Source organism: Alosa alosa, chromosome 10 (assembly GCF_017589495.1).
Source record: "Alosa alosa isolate M-15738 ecotype Scorff River chromosome 10, AALO_Geno_1.1, whole genome shotgun sequence".
Taxonomy (NCBI): domain Eukaryota; kingdom Metazoa; phylum Chordata; class Actinopteri; order Clupeiformes; family Clupeidae; genus Alosa; species Alosa alosa.
This window is the reverse complement of record NC_063198.1, coordinates 6,927,769-6,948,246: the sequence shown is the minus strand read 5'-3', so window position 1 is coordinate 6,948,246 and position 20,478 is coordinate 6,927,769. Positions and strand designations below refer to the sequence as shown.

At 44.1% G+C, this 20,478-nt stretch overlaps 1 protein-coding gene across 4 annotated transcripts in view; it reads right to left on the bottom strand.

The window, feature by feature from the left end:
- Positions 1–17,744, bottom strand: part of frmd4ba (FERM domain containing 4Ba) — a 44,886-nt gene extending 27,142 nt beyond the window's left edge. For 2 of the 4 annotated variants that reach the window (XM_048254817.1, XM_048254818.1), the window contains exon 1: positions 17,446–17,744. The gene's annotated coding sequence lies outside the window, so the exon portion shown is untranslated. The remainder of the gene's footprint in view (positions 1–17,445) is intronic. The other 2 variants (XM_048254819.1, XM_048254820.1) reach the window with 2 other exon arrangements.
- Positions 17,745–20,478: the final 2,734 nt, after the last annotated feature.

The window sequence follows — 20,478 nt, the reverse complement described above, 5'->3', positions numbered from 1 at the left end:
GCGTAATCCGTCTAAATAGAGAGAATTATTGTAGCTGTTAATTATACTAGCTCCATTGTCTAAGAAGGGATTAGTCACTATAGTAACCTTTTAAAGGATTGTGGGGTGGTGCGCACAGTTCTGAGAGAGGGACAATTATCAATGCTGCATTGTTCTGGCCTGATGACATCAAAATATGCACATTCACACCAACACTACTACATGGAGTACCAGGTTATCCACTTCTTACATACAACTTCGGCATTTATTACAAGTATATTATTAAATACATCACTGCAGGATTACTTAATTACTCACCAAGTAAAATGTTGTTTCTATACAATTTCAATCTGTTTTGAATGACCGGGTAGAAATAAAATCAATAAATACAATGTCACAATTTTTTTTTTGTTTGCTTTGTTTTTATATCTGATTGCATAAATGTTAGTAAAGTTGTGACCGCCCCCAACCCACACACTATCATATTTTGTTTTACTGTAGCAGGCCATGGGCATTATTTTCGTTAAGCCAGGATGGTCACGTGGAGAAAGGGTAAAGATAAGGTTCAATGTGATACAACCATTAACATGTTTTCTACTGGCATGCAAATTCATACTTAAAGACTATCAGCAGCCCTACACACCAAACCACAAATTCAGCAGCACCCCAGCTGTGCAAGCCTTTTTTTTTTCAAAAGCTAGTAACGTAAAGAGAAAGATTAGGGGGAGCCATTCCTGTACGCATGAGTCCCTTGCTTTTGAGAGAAACTAGCTGCCCATGCTGAATAGGGAGGGGTGGTGTGTGGTAGTGTGTGTGTGTGTGGTGTGTGTGTGTGTGTGTGTGTGTGTGTGTGTGTGTGTGTGTGGGGGGGGGTGTGATGCGTAATGGGCATGGCAGAAGGGTCACCCCCCCCACCCCACCTCCCTGTAGCCCTACCTCAGGGGCAGGAACTTCAAACAAAAGCCCCCTTCACGTGACCTCTGGGCCAGTGACCTGCCTGCCTGCTCACAGCGGCTCCCCACCCAAATGCTCCAGGCGGCCTGGTGGAGTGACCTGGTAGCCGCATTAAATGTGGGGCCAGTTCATGCTTAGGCCTCCCATACATACAAATACATGTGAAAGATAACTGAAAGGTTTGTGTCTTTAAACAAAATATACAGTGAACGAAAGCATTATAGCCATTATAAGAGCCTCTCTACAACCTGGAATACAAGTATCTCTGAAGTGTCTCTTGGGTTAGTACTGAGCTGACCTATTAAATAAGAATCCGAGCAATAAGATACATTTTCATACCCTGAGCCCTGAGGTGACTGAAAACAGACCTGTTATCTGAAGTGTACTGCTTACTGGTATGCGTGTGCAAAAGATCAAACGGCTGTCTGCACTGTCTCCCGACGAATTCCATATGGCTCCTATCACGCACCCTGTCCCAAACACGTGGGAGTGATGCACAGCAGGTACAGGAATAAAAGCCGGCGCTGACCCGGTCTACCTCAGTCTCCAACCTGAGGTGCCCCCAGAGAGGAGCAATCAGTCATTGAACATGCCATCAATCAATTAACGTCACACTTCTGACATTTGTGGCCTAGTTCCACATAGTAGCTTTCTAGGCCTCCATGTAGTGCACAGTTAATGTGATCTAGTTAATCTGATGGCTCAATTCAAATCCATTTGCCAAACGCTGACTGGGAGGTAGTTACAGCATCACCAAGAAGAACAGGTTAATGAGGCACATCAAGGCTCAAACACTATCATATTTAGGGATCTGAGGCCAGTACCCTATAGCCAAAAATGTAGAGAGAGAGAGAAAGAGAAAGAAAGAGAGAGAGCATTGAAGCAGATGTTCAAAAGCCTACTCTCCCCCGTCATCCCCTTATTGTCTCCACATTTAACAACATGATAAGCCTATAAGTACTACTGCTTTAACAGCTATTGTGCTGAGAATGAACGGATAATGGAGACACAACAGCAGGTGGTGCTGTATGCAGACAAAACAGAAAAACAGCCTGGAAGCACACAGTGAGGAGCCCCAGCTGCATGTGCTCCTACCACCAGCCACCTCCTCCAGCTCCATCAGAGTGCAGGAAAGGAAATCAATACTCCCATTCCCCTCCTCTAAACCTTCCATCCAAAACCGAAGGATGGATTCTTCCATCGCTCAGTCCCTGCAGTTACAGTAATGTTTCAATGAGTAGATCCCTGGCCCCTGGCTGGCGAGGGGTAAAAAGCCGTACCTGGTAGGCGTCCCCGAGGCGGCACCACGTCTGCAGGAACCTCCTGCACGGCTCCAGGCCCCGGGCGTAGCACCTCCTCAGCACCTGCTCGGCCACCGTCCACACACACTGGCCGGTGCCGGCCAGCAGGTCCACGCCGCACATCATCCCCAGAGCCATGGTTGCTGCTACTACTGTATCCCCTCAGGAGCTTAGCTTATCACAGACCAGCACAGCAGAGCAGAGCAAAGCCCGTGCACTCTCCTCTCTTCTTCTTCTCCTCTCTCTCTCTCTCTCTCTCTTTCTTGTCTGTCTCAGAGGCAGGCTGATGTAAGCTCGGAGAGCAGTAGTGCGCCACTGGAGCCCTGCTTCAGACGCCAGAGGCTGCGCTCACACTTTTCTTGGCGGGCCTCCGTCCAAGACGTCCCCACAGTCGGAGCCAGGGAGAATAGAAGAGGGCTGGGCCCAGAGCAGTAGACACACACACACACACACACACACACACACACACGCACACACATGCACACACACACACACACATGCACACACACACACACACACCCAGTCAACCCCAGACAGACCCAGTCTGCCATCACACACACACACACACACACACAAACACACAAAGGTACACACATACACACACACACCAACACAAAGGACATGTATGAAAACAATTGCGTCCACACACACACACGCATGCAGCAACAGCCCGTCCCTTCCCTGCCTCTCCATAAACAAACACTGTGGTTTCTTTCTGGCTCCCAGACTAGTGGTTTTGTTTAATTTTTTTCACAAGAAGCTCTCCACTCGTAAACAGACTTCCACTTAGAAACACTGCCTTTTCCAGACCTCTGAGAGTCTATGAAGTAATTCATTACAAAAGTTGTGAGTGTGTATGCATGGTTTCTCCATAGCACTGACTGTATATTTTGCCATTGGTTGTTAAAATTGAAGTGTGTGATATTGTTGCTTTTCAGCCCCATGTGAGTGAGGATCTGAAGGTCACTTTCTCAGTGTGTGTGAAAGGGGTGTAGTTTCCTACAGACAGCAGACATCTCCACACCCATACTATTTCACAGGAACACTTAAAATAGGCCCTTTTTTATTCTGACCTGCCATGAATTCAGGGTGACACATGACGTCCACGACTAAAGAGCAACACTCTGGAAAACTCGCAGTGTGTGTGGAGTGGAACAATGTCTCCGTCATATTTAACAGTGACTTGAAACCACATGTGCACTGAAATTGACTGCGAAAGCTCACAGTCCAAATACACAGCAAAGAGAGAAAAACAATGAGAACAATTGAGCCACATCTGTTTTCCCGACTCTCCCTTTCAGAATTGTCTCATCTGGAAACAATATCCCGCTACCGAGTTGTGCCTATTTAGATTCTCCAAGTTTGGTGAGCTTAACTCCTTCTGCACAACAACAAAACAAGTCACACAGAAGAAACAGAATGTGACCACAAAGTATGTAGAGCAAAGGCATTCTCTCATTCTCTCATCCCACCCAGACAGAAAGGACGAGTCAGATCATTATATGATGAAATGACATAGAGCAAGTGCGTGCCATCGACTTCTAGCGAAGAGTTAGCCTAGCGAGAGAGCCCGACTGGATGAAATGGAACAGAATTCAATTTCAATAGGCCATGGCAGAGGAATTAATCAATGGTGCTTTGCTCTCTATGAAAATGGGCCAATCGATGGGGCTAGGGAGAGGATGAACAGCTCTAGGGGGTGAGGAGGCTACCGGGTGACAGCGGAGTCACACCATGGCACAGATCCCTCAGCACGCACGCACGCACGCACGATCGAGCCGACCGAGCACTAGCGCATACTCAGGAACAAGCACACTCACTTTTGTACACACATGCGCGCACAGTCACACACACACACACACACACTCAAAAACACTCTCTCATCACACACACATACACACACCACACAAACACACACACACACACACTCAAATACAGGTCAGTCATTCAGAAGCATAAGTTACACCAACCATGACATCCACAGCTGTGGGGAACACAAGCCCAGCATTGTCCCACAGATGCCACCACGGGTGCATTATTATGAAACACAACAGACTGCGGCGATAAGGGTATGAGGGTGCCGTTATTTCCCATGTATAAAGAGCACTTGTCTATACTGCAACCCTCCAGCCATTCCAGGCGAAGGGCCGACCCTGGGCTAAAATAGCCATCCACTGGGGTAAATCTGGCCCTGGCACTCATGCACTTTATTTAATGGTGACAGGATCAGAGGTCAAAATGCACTGAGGGAATTCTGAGAGCTGCTAACCACATTATGCCTCCACTGCCACAGCTGTAATAAGGCTAACCAAGGAAACCACAAAACAGACACACATAGGCACAGACACAGATGAAGATACAATCAAGAGAGAGAGAGAGAGAGAGAGAGAGAGAGAGAGAGACTCATTGTCTGGCCATGTGTTCAAAATACTCTGAGGAGTAACATAATTAGTGTAATACAATTGTGTAGCTTGATGTAGAAGGTATTCTCTGCAGTGTTCAAACATGCTCTCAGTTGAGATGAAGTGAAGTGGTAATGCTATTGAATAGGCACATAAAAGATATGCCATGAAAGCAGATATGAGACGATAAGATAGCACTGAATATGAAGACCTATTGAGTCCTATTCCCACATCATTATTATCAGGCATCATGAGTTACACTACATTACACAGTTTCCCCATATATGGTTTGAGTCTATTCCTAGACTAAAAGCTTATTTTTCAAATAAGCTAAATTTTTCTTTCAGTCTAGGACTCCTATGTGAAAGCGTCCCTAAATGTCCTAAGCAGAGTGACACAAGTAGTTTGTGTGTGTAGATGTCTAAACTATTAGATGGCTTTCTCCTGGTTTATTTGTTTTATAGTCCAAGCGCAACATCTTTATGACACAAGATCTATAAGATCTTCTTCCAGTTGTTCACTAGAGGAGACCCCATTTCCTCCCCCCAATCTCTCTACAACACACTCTCTTTCTCTCTCTCTCTCCCTCTCTCCCTCTCTCATGAATGGGAAACGGAGCATCCTGACCCTAATCTCATGAGTGTGAGGTCAGGTGAGGAGGAAGGGGTCTGTTGTCTTTAATAATAGATGAAGCCATACATGGCGGCTCCTCTTGGCACTGGCTCCCACGAGGAGACACACCAGAGCAGGAGCGAGTGTGCGCGCCGCAGGCCAAAACAAATAGGCCGCACTGTGCCCCGATGCCACCCTGCAGTCGGGCGGTTTGCTCCGAGTCAGCAGCAGTGGGAGCTGGAGCGAGGGAGTGTGTGTGTGTGTGTGTGTGTGTGTTTCTGTGTGTGTGTGTTTGTGTTTCTGTGTGTGTGTGTGTGTGTGTGTGTGTGTGTGTGTGTGTGTAGGAGTCAAACGCAGGTAACATGCATGGCCTGCAGAGGAGGAGATGTGCACAGCTGATATCCCAGCCCTTCAGGGCCTCCAACTGAAACACTGAGCGCAGGAAGCAAGCACGGGCCTGTGAGGGAACATTTCCCCCGGGACAGCAGGAGAGAGTATTCCCCCTCAACAAAGAGTAAACAAAGAAAAGGAATCAGAATGTCAATAACAAGCTACAGACAGAGAAGCTGGAGAGATTCTGTCTGTGCCGTGATCCCGGTGTGCAGAGTTTATATATTTATAAATAGTAAGAGTGTGTGTGTGTGTGTGTGTGTGTGTGTGTGTGTGTGTGTGTGTGTGTGTGTGTGCGTGTGTGTGTGTGTGTGTGAGAGAGAGAGAGAGAGAGAGAGAGAGAGAGAGACTAAAACTGAAACCCTTGAGCGTTTCTCTCTGTGCTTGGTTGAGCCCTGATCTTGCTTATGGATATACAACACGTAATTCACGCTGGATCTTCTTTGCGTTGAACTCAGCTTTTCAATCAAGATAGACCTATAGAAGCCTGTGGCTAGCCTCGCTGTGCTGAAAGACCTCATCCTGCTGTCCGACGCGCCTGTGGCTGGAGATGGGGACCGAGATGCATGGCGTTCGGACCTGGCGATGGTCAGCGCAATGAGCTCACTGCCATGCTGTCACTGGTACCCCCCTGATGGCGTCACCGTCAGGCTTCTCTGTATCATGCGCTCCGCTGAGGCAATGGTTTATTTTCCCCCGAGAGCCTGACCCTTGAGCCGTCACCCTTAAGCGGCCATTGTGTTCAGTCTGTTTGGGTTCTGTTTTTGTTTGACTTTTTTCCATTGCTTTGCCTGCATGGAAAGGCAACAATTGCAAGTTGTTCTTAGCTCATCAGAGAACTCTGGCGGGTCCTCCAGTGAATGTAGTTTTATGCCCCCATGGCCAGTAGGTGGAGTCTCATCCCTAGAGAGTGTTTTCTGTGGGAGTATAATGGTGATGCCTCTCAGATGAAAAAAGCAATGAAAACTGCCCCGCTCACGTCATTAACAGACTGGCAGAAGATACCGCAGGCTACCACAGCACAAGTCAAATCCATCTTGTCAAATATCGCCTAAATCTAAATAGCATGAGACTGCCTTCACTGCACAAATCTAGAGAGTGATCTATATTCATGTGAATTTGGTCTGCTGAGAATACTTTGGAAGGGGCGTGTGGCACGCCCCTACTGCCAAGATCATCATGTCTCTGCATCCCGGGTGAGTTTTCCTAATATGACAGCAATTACCCCACACAAACAGGCTGGGAAATTAATTGCCTGAAAGTGGGAGTTGTCCCATCGGGGAGCAAGAGAGAGAGAGAGAGAGAGAGAGAGAGAGAGAGAGAGAGAGAGAGAGAGGGGAGAGAGACACAGAGAGAGAGATAAAGAGAGAGAGATAGAGAGAGAGAGGCAAAGGGAGAAAGAGAGAGAGGGAGGGAGAGAGACACAGAGAGAGAGATAGAGAGAGAGATAGAGAGAGGGAAAGAGACAGAGAGAGAGAGAAAGCGAGTGGGCGAGAAAGAGGGTACATCCAGACAAGATTGGGATGAGCAGCAGCTGTCTGCAGCCCCACCGCACCAACAGCTGACGAGCTTGACCACAGATGACATGCCACGCGGACGGGGGCAGGAGTGCAGTGTTAGCATTCCCTTTCATTAGACAAACACACAGCAGGGCAGCTCACACACCCCTGTCATGCCCGCCCCATTCACACCGCCCAGCCCCGCCCACAGCCCGGCCCAACCAGCTTCCTGAAAGTCAGGCTGGAGTTTGGAAACAGAGCAGGTGGACAGTTTCCTTTGGCCTTCGGTTCTCTTTGGTGTATGGACCCACCCTGTGTTCGGAACATCCACCCATTCATTGAATAGTGCACTAGTGAAAAACATGGTGGTCATTCAACATAGTGAATGGTATGATACTGTATATGATGGTTGTTCACACACACACACACACACACACAAAAAACACACAAGAAACAAACACTTTCAAACACACACACACACACACACACACACACACAATTGTTTAGTTGTTATTAGATCACAGGGTTTTACATAAAGAGCGTTTGGCCAAAATGTGCTTGTGATTAAGCTGTCAAAACCTTTAAGTGTGAGTTCCATAATTCCTTCCTCAAAACATTGGCCACGTCACCGATCAAAGGGTCACAGGATTAAGGCCATGACCCCAACTCAACCTTGAAGTCTAGGAGTCTTATTGAAAACAACAACAACAACAACACCACCTGAAGACAGACACTCTAAATATTTTCTGTCTTTATTATTTTGAATACTTCTTTATTTAATTATATGACCTACTGATACAGAACACTTAAACCATTGTTTTCCTCTTGAAACAGACGGGATGCTTAAAAAACGGTAAAGGCTTTGTCTGTAACTGAATACCATTAATCTCGTATGACATCCTTGACGTTGTATATCACTAATCTCACATGATGCCCTTGACACTATTTCTTCTGCCATGTTGTCACTACATCTGTGTGACTCCCATACGACATCACAATCCCATCCATTAAAAATGAGATAAAAAGACATTATTTGGAAAGAACATGGAGAGAGGGGGGGCAGTTTAGTGTACAGTCACGGCCTGCTGTTCCACTGCATAGCAGGGGGTGAAGGGAGAGTGCCCTGCGGGCAGCCCCGGCTGCCAAACACCACCCCATTAAGATGTCCGTCCTGCCACAGATTTGTGCAGGGCCCTGGTCCGAAATGGTGATGAGTGTCGTGGAAAAGGCTGCAAAGCGTGACGAGCAGCATGTCTCTGTGTGCGTGTGTGTGCGTTACACAGATGCCACCGAGCAGAAGGGACTTGGTGACCAGCGAATGTCTGTCGCCTTTTCTACATTTCCCCCCCCCCCTCCCCCGAATAAGCTCCCAGCGGCATTGTGGGTGTTCGGATTTGCTGGGGACAGAACGCCATCCCACCCCTGCCCACCCCACCCACTACAAAAAAAAAAAAATGGGAGGGAAAAATCTGGAGCTGCTGGGTTTAAATATCATATGCATGAGCTGAGCTCCATGAATGGCCTCTCTTAGCATCACCGCGGGGGTCCAAAGAGACAGACAAAGAGAAAAGGGGAGAAGGGGAGGAGAGACAGAGAGAATGATAGAGAGAGAGAGGGGAGAATGATAGAGAGAGAGGAGAGAGAAGGGTAGGAAAGACAGAGAGAATGATAGTGAGAGAGAGTGAGAGAAGAGAGTGAGAGAGAGAAAGAAGGGTAGGAGAGACGGAGAATGATAGAGAGACAGAGAGGGAGAATGATAGTGAGAGAGAGAGAGAAGGGGAGGAGAGACAGAGAGAATGATAGTGAGAGAGAGGGAGAATAATAGTGAGAGAGAGAAGAGGAGGAGAGACAGAGAATGATAGTGAGAGTGAGAGTGAGAGAGAGAAGGGGAGGCAAGGGAGAAATGAGAGATGGAGATGAAAGATGAATAAAAAAAAAAAAGAGAGAGAGAGAGAGAGAGAGAGAGAGAGAACCTTTAAGGAGCACTTTGCTGTGTGGGGCTCTGGGCTTTCAAATGAGAGCATATAAATTAGGGCTGCACAATGCTCCCTGCTCCCTGACAGTATGGTAGATGAGCGATGTGGAAAAAAGGAAATTTCATAATCGCACGTGTAATCTTGTTTTCACTAGAGCACTCCATCATCATGCAAATAACACCCTATTGCCAAGCTTCTCCTCGCACCTGATGTGATTCACAGCAACACAAAGACAAGTCAAACTAAAGGAAGATTTTAAAACCAGACCCATATAAGACCACAGATATGAAATAAGGTTGGAGGCCTACATTTATTTTCATGTACATGCTCACACCAAGTAGCTTGAAATAAGAACAGAGCCAAGTATGAATAAATCTGGCTTGATTGTCAGATAGCTACATTGCAATTATAAATGCAGAATGATGTTGGCATTCAGGCATGATGCACATTTAGTGCAATGTATTTGCCTCATACATTTTTAATGAGGTATTTTAAAACAACACGTGCAGCATGCTATGTCAAACATAACCAGTCTATCTTTGTCAAAATGATTTCAAACTCACACTGCTTGCTGCTCATGTTTCGGCCTCTAGCAGGCCTTAAAAAAACCTTCTTTTCTAACAAATCATAAACTTTCACTTTGCTGTTGTTGATGTTGTTACTATTTTTACTGCTGAGTAGCAACATCTGTCCAGTTTTGCAGATGAGTTACAACATCTGTCCAATTCTGTCATAAATCTTGTAAGAGAGTCTCAAATGGATTATAGTGAAAAAGGCTTATTCCAGTCTGAAAACGTCCATTCACAACAGCAGCAGCAGGAGATACATGTCAACTGTCATTCTTTTTCACAGGTGACTGGCCACTGCCACAAACAGGTCAAGGATACCCATCTCTCCTCTGTCATCTTGCATCTTCTGTTCAGTTCAGTTCAAAACAACACTTGTTTTTTGCTGTGTTGTATGCATGTCCACAGCTGAACGCACACTGAGCAGCTTGGTTATGATTCTGTCATTAACTTTGCAAATGCTCATAGTGGTTTGTCATGCATTTTGCATTTGTGACCTATTACTAAAAGTTGAGGGTTAAATTGGAGTGTAGGGTGATGTGGAGTGATACATTTGTAAAGGATTCCAACAGAGGTGATTGCTGCTTCTGCCTTGATGTACATGAAGACAGCCAGCACTTTCCATTGTTAGAACAATTTGTATGAAGAGTTAGCCTATGCTAGTTAGTTCCTTGGAAATCAACTGAATAAAACGAATGACAGATTAGATGCAAATGTATGTAAGATGCCCTAAAAGTCAAATGAAAAATCTGTTTCAAATATTCACAAGTGAAACATCTCAAATTCATCTACTAACCCTTTTCACACGCATGGCACCTTGCCTTTCACCAAGTTAAGAAATATCTGGTCTATAACTATCTACCTAACTGACTAACTGCCTCTCTGCTTTCCTCCAGGCCAAACAGGACATCCGTGATATCTTGTTCCCCATTCATATCACCAAGCATCACACACCTGCTTAACTTGCTCAGGAAAAGCTCATCAACCTTCAACAACAAAGTCAACATTGCCCAAGGTTCCCTGAGGCAAACAGCTTTATCTTCAGACCACTCTTGACTGACACCAGTTGAAACGTTCTAATGGAGATATTCTCATCACAGAATTATAGAAATGTCTGCCAAGAGGTACCTGAGATAATAACATTCTTATCGCAACCTTCTTAAAGCTGCTATGTCAAGTGATGGTTGTTGCTTGAATGGCCAACTGCCTGGGAAAACCACAGGTACTGTAAGCATATCTACATAATGTTGAACAAGAAATTCCAAGTTGGCAGAACTTGTTTACAGTAAACTTGAAATCTAAAAGCCAACAACTGTAATCAAAAGCTGAGTAAACTCAAATATCTATTGCATTTCAGTTTTCTCAAATTCTCGTTACAACATTGTACTAAAGTTATCCCCATTATACAATTCTAGAAATGTCTATACATTCCATTAAAGAGACACTAAAGTTAATGATGTACAAGGCAACTTTTTGGCAATGTTCCTCAGTATTGTGACACATTCACACATTCTCAAGACAGACATTGTTTTTCTGGAGAACTTTTTATCAGTCTGCAAATAACCAAGATCATCTAATCAGAACACAGAGAACCAGTTATGTGGTTTCCAAGCAAGATTGCTCATAAAGTTATAATGTATCACCAACTTCAGCAGAATATCACATTTCTTACCACTGCTTCTTCTTGCTAATACATCCAGTGATGGATTGTCTGACTGCTTAGAGTGCTGAGCCACATATCCAATAAACACTCCACTCTCTGCTCTGTCTGTCCAGTACTATGGCAGCATGGTCCACCCTTGGGGATCATAATGCTGATTTATGATTCATCATTGGAGTTCAGGGATAACAAAAGATTATAGATCACACTCAAGGTCTTTATTCAATAGCATTAGCTTAGGGCCGCGCAGTCAGCAGCATTATAGTAAACACTGGTGTTAGATGTAAGAGCAAAAAGCCACTGTCAACTCTGAGGGTTTGTCATCTGAGTCATTTCAACGGCAGTAGGGATTAGATGTCTGGTGCTTTCTACAAAAACAAGCGTGACAGGAATTTTTTTCTTTACAGGGCAGAAGGCTTTTTAAAAAGCTTCTTAGTGACAAGTTGGTCCCAGAGGAGGTGTGGCCAAGGGGTCAGATTTAGGGTTAGGGTTCAAGTCTCATAAACAAGCAGGCGTGGCCACTCACAATGCATGAGGTTATTATCTCGTGAGCTATGCAAAACAGTACTACAAGGAACACAAAGGATACAGTCATCTCAAATGACCAGTTCTGTTACAGCTCTGTGAGAGCACAAAGAAAAACGACCGAAATTAAATCAGCTTTTCCACACATTCACACACATACCTTCATAATGCATACAGGTGAAGAGAGAGTAGGCCTAATAGGCCACTTAACACAGTTGGATGTGATTTGAGAACACATTGCAGACTGTGGCGCTGCATCAGTGAGCTAACACACTTCCAGGCTGTGTTGCCCTGCAGCAGGAGCAGCAGGAGGAGCAGAGACGGCAGCAGAGGGAAGCCCTCACATGGGGTTTGAACCACACCGCTCTATCGATCTCTCCTGCCGCACACACTGTAGGGCATGTCTGCTTCTCTAAACGCTACAATCTAAACAAAGGCACATGCATATTCTCTCTTTCTCTCCCTCTCTCTTATTTGTCTCTTTCTGTCTCTCTCTGTGTCTCTAAACAAAAATACACAAACCGCACGCATACATACACACAGGTACAAATGCATGCACAATTACCTTGGTAATGCAGCTGTGGAGGGTGTAAAAAGTGACTGCAGGGCTGAATAGGGCTGCCTCTTAATCTATCTGCACTCCTCCTTCCTTCCTCCCCCCTCTCTCAACATGAAATCACCTTAATAGTCATTATCATTCGGTTCCTGCATCAGTTTCCAAATTAATGCCTCAGTGCCTCGGGTCTCTCTGTGTGTGTGTGCATCTGAGTGTGTGTGTCCGTCAGTTTATTTGTGTCTGTATCTGTGTGTTTCTGCATGTGTCTGTGTGTGTGTGTGTGTGTGTGTGTGTCAGTTTATTTGTGTCTGTATCTGTCTGTATCTGTGTGTTTCTGCGTGTGTCTGTGTGTGTGTGTGTGTGTGTGTGTGTGTGTGTGTGTGTGTGCGCGTGTGTGTCTGTGAGTGTGTGTCAATGTGTGTGTGTCTGTGGTTGAATGAACACCTTCATTTGAATGGTGTTTGTGTGTGTGGTTGAAGTGATACCTGTATGAGTGTGGTGTATGTGTGTGTGTGTGTGTGTGTGTGTGTGTGTGTGTGTGTGTGTGTGTGTGTGTGTGTGTGTGTGTGCAACCCACATGTGTGCGGCCACACCAACTGAGCAATTACAGGCAAGACCATAAACAGCTTGCCCCCTCCGGCCAGTTCAAGAGGAATAACATACCTGGAAAACCACATGCTGAGACCAGGGAAGACAAGTGTGGCTCGCTTGGCTGTTGTTGTTATTATCATGTCCTGTGGCCACTGTGGTTTCACAGAGCCACTGATCACCCCATCTTCCCGCGTCACACAACCTCTAACAGGCTCGAATTTACTCCTCCTCACATTTAAAAACAAAAAGATTACCATTTTGTGTTTGTGCAATACCTGTCTATTAAGCCAACCCTTCAGTTCTCAACAACACGTCAACCACTTGTTCCCAGCCATGACCTTACATTCAGTCTAACATTAGCATTGGTCTCTGCATTAATGTAGTGTAACCTGTACAAACTAGAGATGCACCGATATGGAATTTTAGGGCCGATAACGATAACCGATATTTATTGGTTTGTTGTGGCCGATACCGATACGATAACTGATAATATTACTCTTGAAAAAAAATTGTGAAAAGTGATTTGGGGAAAGCATTTAATAAGCATAATTTTATTGCAGTAATTTTACCTACCACCAAATGATGGACAGAACTCATAATAGTCCTCAATAGTACAGCAGTCAACAACATAACAGTAACCTAGCCCTACAGTATGTGTGGCTCCTTTAAGTGAACCTGACGTCAGTGAATTGCGAGTGAGTGGCTAGAGAGTTTGAATCGTTTTCATTTAGGACTAAACGCTCATAAACGGCTCAGCTTGGAATAAGCTACAGTATAGCGACCAAATCAGTGTTTGTGAGGGAAACTTAGGTTTAGTTTCAACTGCAGGTAACTGAATAAAGCTGCAACTCCTCAGACTGTATCTTATGTCCGTCTACTCTATTGCGCACAACCTGCTGCAGCAGAAATGAAAGGCGTTAGCCCGAAAGGTTTAATAACTTATTATGATGACCTGTCTGGAACTGAAGCACGAATGGTTAGCATATTTCTAGGTAATAATACAAAACCCAAGCTAAAGTAATGCAAATATAATACTAAAACACAACTTAGAACTAGGCCTACTTATGTACTCGTCCCACTAACGAGTTTGTTTATTTGTTTCCCCGACCAGCGCAGTAAAGTGCAAACACACCAGCACAAGATAGCTCTTGATAGGGCTGAGCTCCGCTCTGTTAAGGTTAAATGGCGGATTATTCACGAGAGGATTTTGAGATGCACAGATTCCCAAATGAACGCATATCCACAGATTTTGTTAGAGTGGTGAAATACATTCACACCGCTGACATTATATTGAGGAAAAAGTATAGCCAACCAAGCTTAAGTAGGCTAGCTCAGTGTAGCCAGACGGTAAAAAATATCGGCGCAAATTATCGGCCAGAATTCTGTTATCGGGGACCGATAATAATATTTAAATTTTTTCACTTATTGGCTAATAATATATCGGCCGCCGATATATCGTGCATCCCTAGTACAAACATAAACAAAAGAGGGAGTTGTATCATTTAGGTTTCTCTCTGTGGTTGGCAAATTAATATTTCCTCATAGGTACACCAATGAGAAATAAATAGACACTAAAAACCTCTCCGGTAGTAGATAGCAGACAGTATATCATCTCTGACACCATCACGTGGGCAGTTTGATAAATGGCATCCCCTGTTGCGCATTTGTTGACAAAAGGCCCCTCAAGTTAAGTGTTTCTGACATATTAATAGATGACAAAATGCCATCTCCGCATGTATGCAGGTCCACAGTATAAATAATGCACATCTAGTTGGGTGTGCTGTGGAGATTTTCTATTCAGGGGATTTTGTTATGGGGCCATTTGTTCCTGAGAAGGAGGAGGTGGCAGGCAGGCTGTCTCCCTGAGGGATTGTGCGTGAGTCAAATCTGCCATCGCTCTTCATGTCTCCCCGCCAAGCTCAGAGAGACCAGGGGCACACAGAGGTGGTAATTGCTTACCCAAAAACATTCCTGATGCCAAATAATTACTGGGTCGGAAGGGCTTTTTATCAGATATTATGTGCCAGCTTAGCAAGATTGATTGCGCCTGAAGCACGCAACACATTTTTAGAGGATACCTCATTGGTTTGGCCTTTTTTCCCCCCATTGATTATTGTGTAAAAACTGGTTTCTGCCTGACAGATGCTTACTGCAGGACAGCCTAACCAATCACACATCAAACTCTTTCAAAGAGGGACAAAGTTATCTTGTCATATGTGTGTGTGTGTGTGTGTGTGTGTGTGTGTGTGTGTGTGAGCAGGCAGGAAGTCAAAGCTCCCTGTTTCCCCAGATTTTGGACACCAATCCACCAATCTAGGCAAAACTTTCCTCTTCAGCAAGCACATTCAACTATGTTCTGGTGAAATCACTGTTCAATCGAGGCACAAAGTAAACTCATCTGTTTAACATTAATCTATTTCTCCATTCAGGGTATGAACTGCTTTCTACACTGCCTGTAGCACTGAATTGATTGGGCTAAGCTTAAAGATTACTGTTGACCCACTAGCAGACACTGAACCTCAGCAAAGTAGAGCTTAAATACACGGTAGCTGATGAACTTGTAGTTTGTCCACTACACCTGCTTTTTGTTTGAGGACATAAGAATAGCTTAACATTTCCCTCAGAATAGTCAATAACAAGATCTTCGTGATAGCGTAGCAGTCAGTATTCATATGGTCTGATCTTTTCCCCTTGTACGTAGCTTTGTCTTTTGTGAGATAACAGAAAGTGCTCCAAACTAAGCTCCTAATATACAAACTGGAATTTCCACTATATCAAGTAACTAAACATCCTCTTCCTGGTCCCCTGGTCTTTGAAAGAAATAGAATTCCAAAATCCTCCAAAGTAAAATCAAAACCAGGCAAAAGAATGAGGTGTGGTAAGCTGCAAATGGGGTAGTAGCCATTTAAAATGTGAAATATCAAATCAGAAACCTACAGAGATCTCTGGACTACAAGTTTCAAGACTATATTTATTATACAAGACTATATTTATGGTAGAGACCATGGACCAAAATGTTGAATTTGTTTACATTGTCACTGGCAGATACCTATTGCTTGGTCTGGCTGGACACCAGCAGCAGAATCTTCTCTGACCGTTTATAGCGCGTTTATTGAATTGGAAACGCTGACCCCATTAAAAGCAACTGAACAGCCTAGACTGAAGTCACACAATGCTGCTCTGTTGTTGTTCCCAAATGATGTTTGCTCCTGTGTGTTTGGTGTAGGAGTTTGTGTGTGTGTGTGTGTGTGTGTGTGTGTGTGTGTGTGTGTGTGTGTGTGTGTGTGTGTGTGTGTGTGTGTGAGTGAGAGAGAGAGAGACAGGCAGACGGAGAGGAGCAGAAAGAGGGATATACTGTTTTGACAGAGAATGAGTTTGTGGTAAACTTTCTTTCTTTTTTGTTTTGTTTTACAAAATCTAAACATCAGTGTTGGGCCCTTTAAAACTGACTGAGTAACAGCTCTACAACCAAGATGACAATGACAAGAGAAACAAAGCAAGTTTTAATTAAGGTCTTGCTTCAGTGTATTCAGTCCCAACAAATAACTCAACCAAAAGTAAAAATAAATAATTACTTATAATTTCACGCTAATGTGGATTTGGCCCCTAAAATTGGGCCATACTTTGTGTGTTTGACCCATGCAGGATGTCACATGGCTTTTCTGTCCATTGTTTGTTTTCCCAGGAAACAGGAAGCTTTGCTGCAGAGGTTATGCCTGGTAGCAAAGAGGGGTCTTTAAAACGTTTTTTTCTCCCTTCCTCTTTTTTTAGTTTCTCAACTCCCCCTGAGAGACTTCAGCTTATAATCAACCCTAACCACATGTTCTTTACATGGAAACATGCACACAAGTCCCTGCTTTACAATTACACATCAGCTACTACCTGGGAGGCTCTCTGTTCCCAGCTACTGACAGGTGAAAATGAGATTTGTATTGCAGTATATCTCCACTTTGTGATGACGGTGACTGTATCTTTAAAAGCTTTATAGGTTTAAAGCTGAAAAGCTTTCAAAATAGATCAATTATAGTGCCTGTATGGGCTGCAACTTTTGAGAGATGTGTCAAAAATGACTGATCGACATTGCATGACAAAATTAAACCTCGTACCCTATTATTACTGGTAACACAAACAACGTGAAGAACACGTTTAAACTTTAGTAGCTTGCAACGATTAATTCGCCTACATCTGAATCACTTTTTTTTTTTAAGTAGGGCATCAAACAAAACAAAAAAAAAACAAATGTAGCCCAAGCTACCGGAGGATATCACTGACAGGACAATAACGGACAATCGAAGACTGGCTTTAAAAAAAGAAAGAAGACTGAATAAACCGTGCGCAAAAAGACTCGCCGGTGTCTCGTATGCTGCAAAACAACTTCTCAAATAAGCGTAATACACATTTTATCCAGTGTTCCAATGACATAAATCTCCTTACCTCTGACTATTGACGCTGCCTTATTCAGTCCAGGGACGCCGAGTTGGGCAATGCTTTATCAGCGACGTAAACGGGGCTTCCCCTTGCTTTTGTCTCCGCTAGCATTCAAAGTCATTTGTAGAGAAAGAAACTCAAGCGCGGGATAGACTATTCAGTCTCAGACTAGTCTGCCAGAAAGGTGAGTCAGTCCACATATCTTTTTTTTCTCTCGCAGTCCTGTCTATTCTTTTACATCTCCTCCGCCCGCCCCTCTCTTCACTGCCAATTCACCGAACAAACGAATTTCCCACTACAGCGACAACGTGACACGGCCGCTGCTGACGCATCCGATCTGGACCTAGTGTAAAGTGCATACAAAGGCTATGTGGTACTGCTGGGGATAACTGATGAGGCAAAACATACCTCACCACAAACCAAAAGACGTCTGTGTCTGGAAACAAAACGAAAAACACTGCTCAGACAAACATGTGAATACTACTACTACTACTACTACTACTACTACTACTAATAATAATAATAATAATAATATTGTTCAAATAATAATGTGTATGTATGAATGTATTTATTATTTTATTTGTTTATCACAAAGCTGTAGCAGTAATGCTAATAGTGATTACAGTAACAGTATAAAGGTAGGCCTATGGGGTTTCGCGGAAGAGTATATTAATGTGTTTTAAAAGCAGGTGTTTCAGACTGTGTTATCACTATGATAATAAACGTTCAGGCTTTGTCTTACCCTGTTAGGTGCAGATATAGTCTTTTATTGTATTGTTTCATCATGGCCTATGTTCAATAAGTTACAGGCGAAATATTATCATACTATAATGGAAGTCAGTGAAAACCCATCTCTCAGAGCCTTCCCCCACAAACACTAGGTATGACCAGATCTTGCTGACTTGCAATAAGCTGAGTGAACGTGTTATTTATCAGTAACAAACGCATCCTGTAAACCATTTTTCCCCACACATTTAATCCTCCTGGAAATGGGCTCTGTAAATATCAATACGTTAACATGTCCACCTCTTGCCAGGCCTCTTGTACGTTGTGTTCCATGCAGCCCACAGTACTGTACATGAACTCTGTGGAGGGAATGGAATACTGTGTGAGCAGAGCGAGCTCTAGAGCACCATGTCCAGTTCAGGACCTTTTTATTTCACGCTTGGCTGACGGTGTGAAAGGATACTGGCGCCTGTCTCCTCCACATTCATCTTGATCTAGGTGATTATCTGGAGCAGCGTGGTAATCTAATGAGTTTTCATGCCTCTGAGCTCCTCAGAAAGTCCCTCTGCTCAGCGCACAGCACACACAGGAGTGTGAGCATGCAAAGCCTTCCAAATAACCCTCTAGACTAAGGAACCGCATGTGGACAATAGGTCGCCCTAGTAGAATTGGTTTGGTGATCATATGCCCTTTGTTTCTACCAAAATTGAGATTTTTGAAGGTGTGCCTCAGTCCTTTGTCTAAGGTTATGGGTGAAATGATTAAATTATTTCTCATTTAGACAGAAAAAGCCCCCGAAAAAGGCTGAAATGTCTGACGCTTACTGTAAGGAAGGAAGGGAGTGACTGAGACACAGCCGACCAGAACAATGGAAAAGCCCTTACATCCTAAAGCAGGAAACAGGGAGAGAGAGAGAGAGCGAGAGAGAGAGAGAGAGACTAAGTTGCATTGTGGGTTAATGACACCAATTTTCTGCACTCACTCAGTGAATCAAGCCAGAAATTCAGAAAACCCCATATGCCAACACATTTTGAGCATAACAAAGCCTGTCTTTCAACAACTCACAGCTCACTTGAAAAGCATCCTCTGAAAGCTTAAATGATGTACGCAGGTCCAAGCGCCCATCCCCCCTTTTCCAGAGAATCCATCTCATTAGTCTGCCCTCTCAAAACCATATGCAGGCCTGAAAAAAAGCATTTACATTGAAATAATTAGTCCACAGATCGTGCCTGTGATTGTAAGATGCCCCTATCATCAGTCTCTCTATTTTTCTTTTTTTTTTAAAAAAAAGGCAAAACACATTTGTTGTGGATTTAAGATAAACAACATTGATATCTGAAAAGCCAGGCTTTACAGCATGCAATAATTGAATCATGTCAATAATCCCCTAACTAAACCTACATCCTAGAGCTTAGGATAAAAATGAGAATATTGTGATTCTCATTTTTCAAAAACGATTCCACAATCTATTAGTAGCCCACAGGCTTTCAGCACATATAGAGTTAACGTAAAAATGGGATGGAAATGGACAAGCTGATACAATAGATATTGAACATGGGGGATTAGTTTAATCTTTGATCGTTACTACGGAGCAGATGTCAAACAAGGAGAGGTTACGTCTCAAGCAACGTCATCTGCCAATACACTGGGCCTGCCCACCAGCTTGGGCTATTGTTGTGGGGTGGCCTGTCATCCCTGTCATTGGGCCTGAAGTCATCTGTCTGCTGTGATTTAAATAAGGCCCACTGGGGACATACAATAAGCAAACGCAAACCCCTCATTTGCCTTTCATCATTTTTTACTATAATTAAAGTCTATTTTTTTGGCCTTATTTGGATAGGACAGTGAAGTTTGATAGGATGTAAGTGGGAGAGAGAGAAGGGATGAGATCGGGAAACAACAGGTCAGATTCGAAGATGGGATCCTGTGGGCACTTGGACCCAAACATGGTATGGATGCTATAGCCAGTTGCACCACAGTGCCCCCCTTAACTGTCATATTCTAAACATAAAAGAGGTCCATGTACCATATTTCAGTGAGCCTATGCTTTCTTGAAATCCTCTTAGCAGTAGCCTGCATAATGTCTCAGTGCATAATGCAGTGTGGTACTGTTTTGAACCACATTGAACCATTATTCATTATTGGGGCAGCCGTGGCCTACTGGTTAGCGCTTCGGACTTGTAACTGGAGGGTTGCCGGTTCGAACCCTGACCAGTAGGCACGGCTGAAGTGCCCTTGAGCAAGGCATCTAACCCCCAGCTCCCCGAGCACCGCTGTTGTTGCAGGCAGCTCCCTGAATTAGTGTGTGCTTCA